Source organism: Dipodomys merriami, unplaced genomic scaffold (assembly GCF_024711535.1).
Source record: "Dipodomys merriami isolate MVZ:Mamm:240054 unplaced genomic scaffold, mDipMer1.0.p SCAF_5, whole genome shotgun sequence".
In the NCBI taxonomy this organism is placed as follows: Eukaryota; Metazoa; Chordata; class Mammalia; order Rodentia; family Heteromyidae; genus Dipodomys; species Dipodomys merriami.
The window spans coordinates 66,518,821-66,524,820 of NW_027206068.1; the positions used below are offsets into that span (position 1 = coordinate 66,518,821).

Below are 6,000 nucleotides of genomic sequence, written 5' to 3' on the forward strand. Positions count from 1 at the left end.
ACAATAAAAGGAAGAGTAGACAGAGAAGTTACAAAAACAATCAGATAATAACATATCCAGGGAGTCACAGTAAAGATAATCATAAAAAGATAAGCATCAAAAGGCAGTATTAGTACACGGTGTTCTTATGCAGTGAGTAAAGGAAAAAGTACAAAAGCTACTGGTTTTATGAAATGACTTCTGATTTCTAAAGCGTTTTCTTCAGAGATGGGTAGGGGCAATAATGGCCATTAATTGATTGATACCTTGCAATGAATTTCTAATGCAGTGTTCCATAAATTACACTTTCATAACTTTCATCAGATTCACTTACCAAACATAAAGTGTTTGAAGTTGTAAAACCATGAGCTTCTAGAAAAGAAACTGGCCATATTTCTTAACTCTGTTCCACTGTCCGGCATAGCATCATTAGGCACCTAACATATGGATAATTGTTAAACTGATTAATATAGCAGCAAGAAAAATGATTGCCTAGGCGGGACCTGGGTGTGATGGAACTGAGAACTAGCTGTACCCCTCCCCAGACGATGAGAAGCTGAAAGGAGAATAAAGTCAATATTTATTACAAGTTGAATGTGTAAGCTGACTATTTAAAGGCTCTGAATCAAAAAACAAAACCCATCTGGTTGAGCAGGAAGAGAGAACACTGGCACTGACAATAGAGTTGAGTGGACAAGGTCAGACAATTGTAAAAATATCAACCTGCAACATCCAACCTTTTAGGAATTCCTAGGTATAAGCAGACATTCCTGACTCACATAGGCCATCACAAACAGAGTGGACAGGGCATCGTGGGTCTTGTTGGGTGGAAATAACAACAACTGGGGTGAATAAAAGAGGGGAATAAAAAGAAATTAAGGAAAAGGAAGAAGAAAAGTTGGAAGAAATGAGAACAAAATGAGACACAGCATGCTAGTTGTGTCTTAAAATGATGTTTTAGGCTTTACTATGAGTAATTCTTAATGGCAAAAAAAGCAATACATATCCTAAAAAATTAAAAGTGAGGGAAGGGGTGAGTTGGGAGAGATGGGTGAGAATGTTGAAAGAGGGGACATTGATCAAGACACACTGTATTCATCAACTGCTTTGTTGAATGGCAACTCCTTTGTACAACTACCTAAATAAAAATATTTTAAAAAAAGAGTAATTCTCAGAAGAGCCCAGGTATCAGGTTCTATGACTCATTTTATTTGCAAGACAAATAGACAGCAATAGATTTTTCCTTATAGTTTGTCTATATGCATGAAGTTTAAAAATGTAAGAGTTCTGCTTTTAGCAAACTCAATGATGAACTTCTTTCAACCTGAAATGGTACATTACCTAAACCTATGATGACAAAATAACTCCAAACATCTGAGAATAACTCCAAACTCTGAGAAATATAAAATGTTATTACTTAAAATATCTCAACAAGAACAATTGACTCAGAGATTGGTGGTGAGTACGATAAACATAACCAAATTTATTACTAATACCACAATTATAATGACCATGGGTGGCATTTCATGATGGCTACTCTTTTGAGCTGAAGAATCTTCAATTGTTATCAATCACATTATATTTTTCTATCTAGATAGATTGCAATGTCTATCATGAAAACTACCACTTACAAGACTGACTTGAAGTACATGGAAAAACATGTCCTAGTGGGGAGAAACTCGAACTAGCCATGAAAACCAAGAATAAAAAGCAGCTTTCTAAAGGGGAAACCATGATCCAAATTCTACTCAAACCAATTGACTCTGGAAGGAAACAGCAGACCCAGCTCATTAAAAAAAAAAAAAAGGTCCCAAGATCCTCATCTAAACATTCCCAAGGCTGTGGTATGGTTTTATGCCAACAAGAAACATGAGCTCTTCAACTTATTCATTAGTCCAACAGTCAGAGGAGAAGCCATTATGGAGAGTCCCAGGTCATCACCAGCAGAGCCTGGAACAAAGGCAATTTGGGGTTGTGTTCAGCTGAGAGTAAACCAGACATGAAAGTGGGCAAGTAGGCCAGGCTGTGTAGCACAATCACCCTCCCATCACCTGGGGTGTGTTCAATGTGTGTTCAATGTGGACCTTACCTTCTGTAGAGAAAGCAAGAGCAACACTCTTAGCTTATGGCAACCATATACAAAACAAATATCAGAGAACTGTCTTGTATATTCTAAATATTGACTTCCTGCCCTCCATCTACTGTTAACTTGTCACAGCCTTTTAGAACAAGCCAGCTGAAACTCTGTTTCCTCAGAAACTTCTGAGAAATAATTAAAAAAACAACTCACCACATCACAACTAAGAAGAGGATCAGAAATCAAGTGAGAATGTCACTGAAGAGAGAAAGCCTGGATATCACTGAAGGGGGAAGTGAAAACTAATCAAAATGCCCAAGTTGTTGGGGAGTCTTAGTTCTCACATTATTTTAAATGACTAGGTTTTGTGAAAACTCAAACCAGGCCCTTGGCTTGACCACAATGAAAAAAAGAATGTCAGTTAATAAACAAACAACAACAACAACTCAGCCTTCCTATACATTGCTAACTATGCAGACCATATAAGCTATGTGAAAACTTTCAAAAAGCTTGTATCCCAACTTTCAGGGAAAACAGGCCCAGGAAAGCAGAAAATTATATATGCTATTGCTAATATATATATATATATATATATATATATATATACACACACACACACACACACACACACACACACATATAAACATGATGCTGTATATAGTTAAGTTCATTTGTATTCTTCTCCATAATAACTCATTTAAAAGTTACTAAGAGGTCATATATTAACAGCGGCTTCATGACTTTTGATACTTTACTTTTGAGAACATAATTAATTGCCCAGCCAACAGCTAGGACTCAACAACTCAACATGCTACTTATGGCTTAAGGGGTGCATTTTTTTTACTAGGGGGGTGGGGAAGAGTCTTAAACAGGGCATGTGCACAGTAGAAGAAAGATCACCTTCTAAAGACCTAACATACAGTTAGAGAACAGAAACCTGGAAAGTTTCTTCAAGCCACAAAAGAATGGCATTAAAGTGTTTTTAAGAAAAAAAAGTGTATTAAAAAAAATCTCATCCTCTAATTTAAAAGAGAAAGTACAACTGCTGCCAGTTAGGAATAATTCACATCCCAGAGGAGACAACAGACAATATGCCCTCTAATTTCCTTTGAATTGAACATAATAAGTGTTTTTAGTGATTTGGCCTTCATTTACTTAAAACACAACATAATGGAGATGGAAAATACAAGTTTCATTTTCTATGTCGTCCGACTTCTCCTTACTTTCACTCTCATTACCTTTTTTAATATTCCTACAAATCAATTCATCTGTGGATGATCAAAGGCTAGAACAGTTCTGCAATCTCCTCCAGTACACAGTGGCCCGCGATTGTGAAATCAGTCCATTATTTCATTAGTTCAAAAGCTTTTCTTGATAGTTCCTCGATCTACTCCCATGCCCTTCCCGCCAACACACACACACACACACACACACACACACACACACACACACACACACACACACACACACACACACACACACACACACACACACACACACACACACACACACACTCTTAAGCTGCTGGAGTGAAAACAATCCTAAGGAGAGATCTTACAAGAACTCTGATATTCCTTCTCATTGTTCATTCCCTCCTTACCTAACTCACCCCCTTCACATCTGTTTTCACTCTATCCCTAAATATACAAAGCAACTGTTAAGTAGGAGACAGGAGGAATGAGTTAACTAAAGTGTGCATAAACTCTGCGTGTGTGTGTGTGTGTGTGTGTGATGTGTTACAAGGGGGGCAGTAGGGGTTGAGAAAAGAAGTTTTATGCTTTGTGCATTAGGTAAGGAGTTGCATATATTCCTTTCCACAAAATGAAGAGACTATTTTGTTAACTTAGCAAACCTATCAACTCAAATTCTGAGTTATCTGGCAAAATTGCAAGCAATACACCCAGGTTTGTATGCGTGAAATAAAAAAAGTTGAGGTGCCAGCGTGCTGGGGGCAGTCATTAAAATTAGGAGAGATGGGATTCAAGGTGTACCTGAAACTTCTTGGGGCCGAACCCAGCAGGCTCCCGCAGAAGGGCGAAACCTGACATCCTCCACCACACCTAGCAATGCCAGCTCAGGGGGGAAGTCCCAGGGCAATCAGGGAAGCCAAGGCAGGGCAGGGAAAGGAAAGAAGATCTGCTTTCTGGAATTACCTGGCTGGCTTTCTTCCCTCTACCAGCCAGACACTCCTAACCAAAGCTCCAAGATTTCCCCAAGAGTACCAACAAGCCAGCTCCAGGGTGTGCGCCAGCAGGTAGCTCCAACCCTGGAAATGCATGCTTCCCATTTCCAGAGCTTCTGTCCTCCCGGGCATCCGAGCGCGCCCTAACTAGCCTCACCTGGCTCCCCCCAAAATGTGCTCTTTGTGCCTCTGGAACAAGTCATTTCTGCCCTTTCAAGGAGGGGGGAGGCGATTAAAAAAAAAAAACAACCAAACCAACCACCAGGCAGCCTCCCTCCAACTCCAGCCACCACGATCTGCAGGCAGCCAGAGAAAAGGCACGGGGGCTGGGGGCGAGGCGCGCGCTTGGAGACCCTCTTGGAGAGATCGCGCGCTCCCGGGCACTTACGTGGAGTTGCGGAGGTCCTCTCGGGGCGCTCGGGCTGCCAAGGGGTGAGGTCTGGCGGCGGAGTCCAGGTGCGGCGGGCTGCTGCTCCTGCCTGGGCGCCGGCCGCTCTCTCTCCCCCCCTCTTCTGGATGGATGAGTCACTGCTTGCTTTCTTCCCCTCACCTCTCCCCAGTTTGGATTTCCCAGGGCTCTGGGGGCTCCCTTGGCGGGATTTTGGGACGGGAAGGCGGGGAACCTGATCCTGCCTTTGACTTGATTACGCCCTGACAGGGAGGGAACGGAAGGGAAATGGAGAATGGGAGGGATGGGAAGGGCCGGCAGAGAGAGGGAGAGGGGGAGAGAGAGAGAGAGGAGAGAGAGAGTGAGGGGCTGGGCGAGGGAGGGATTGCTGATTGGGAAGCTTGTTAAAAATGAGGATACTCCAAGGCCAGTCTCTCTCCACACACCGAGCAAGAAAACGGGTTTGAACCAGAAGAAGCCCCGGAGATGGAAGATTTGTTTTGTTCTTAGCAGGCCTCCCAATGCCCCCCCCCGCCCCCAGCCCACCCCCAACGCGCAATTTCGTTTTCCAAAACTCCATGCACTGATCTATTCTTTGCTAGCAGCGTGCGTAAGGATATCGTACATGGACAATTGATGGCTATTTTTAGGTGACGGTTTGGACTTCGCACATTTTTTTTCTAAACGTGATCTTCAGGATGAAAAAGCATAGTCTGCAAATCGAGTTGCTCTCCTCCCTGCCCCCAGTGCCCTCCCTACGGGGTCCCCCCAGTCCCAGCTTCAGCTCTCAATCCGGCCCACCTGCGGTCACAGAGCCTGAAAAGTGCTTTTTGTAGATTCCCACCTAGAATGACCAGATCGCTCAAAATTACCAAGTAGGGCCCATTTTTCCTTTAGGGAGTTTCCCCCCGCCCCCCTCCCTCCCCACACACACTGTTTTTGGCTTCTTAGGTGCCAATAGTGACCTATTTAATGAAATGCTTTTGTCAAAGAATTTAGGGAATCATCAAAGCAGCTCAAGCTCTGAAGTTTATGAAACTCCGAGACTAGACTTCCCTGAATTTTAGAATTTGCATCTCATATATATATATATATAATGGAGGAAAGATTAAGGTTACAGATCTAGGGTGGCTTACAGATGAATATTTATGACAGGAATTTGATTTAATTAGCATAGAAAATGATTGAGAAGTACAGTGCAACTGTATACAACCTTTTCTTTTCTTTTCTTTCTTTCTTTTTTTTTTTTTTTTTTGAAGGTCCTGGGCCTTGACACTGTCTCTAAGCCTCTTTTGCTCAAGGCTAGTGTTCTACCACTTAAACAACACCACTTTTGGCCTTTTCTGTGATGAATTGGAGATAAGAGTCTCATAG

General features: G+C 42.2%; 1 protein-coding gene across 2 annotated transcripts in view; it reads right to left on the reverse strand.

Moving 5' to 3' along the window:
* Ptn (pleiotrophin) overlaps window positions 1-5,098 on the reverse strand; it is a 94,928-nt gene extending 89,830 nt beyond the window's left edge. The window contains exon 1 of one of the 2 annotated variants that reach the window (XM_069996860.1): window positions 4,627-5,098. The gene's annotated coding sequence lies outside the window, so the exon portion shown is untranslated. The remainder of the gene's footprint in view (window positions 1-4,626) is intronic. The other variant, XM_069996859.1, reaches the window with a different exon arrangement.
* Window positions 5,099-6,000: the final 902 nt, after the last annotated feature.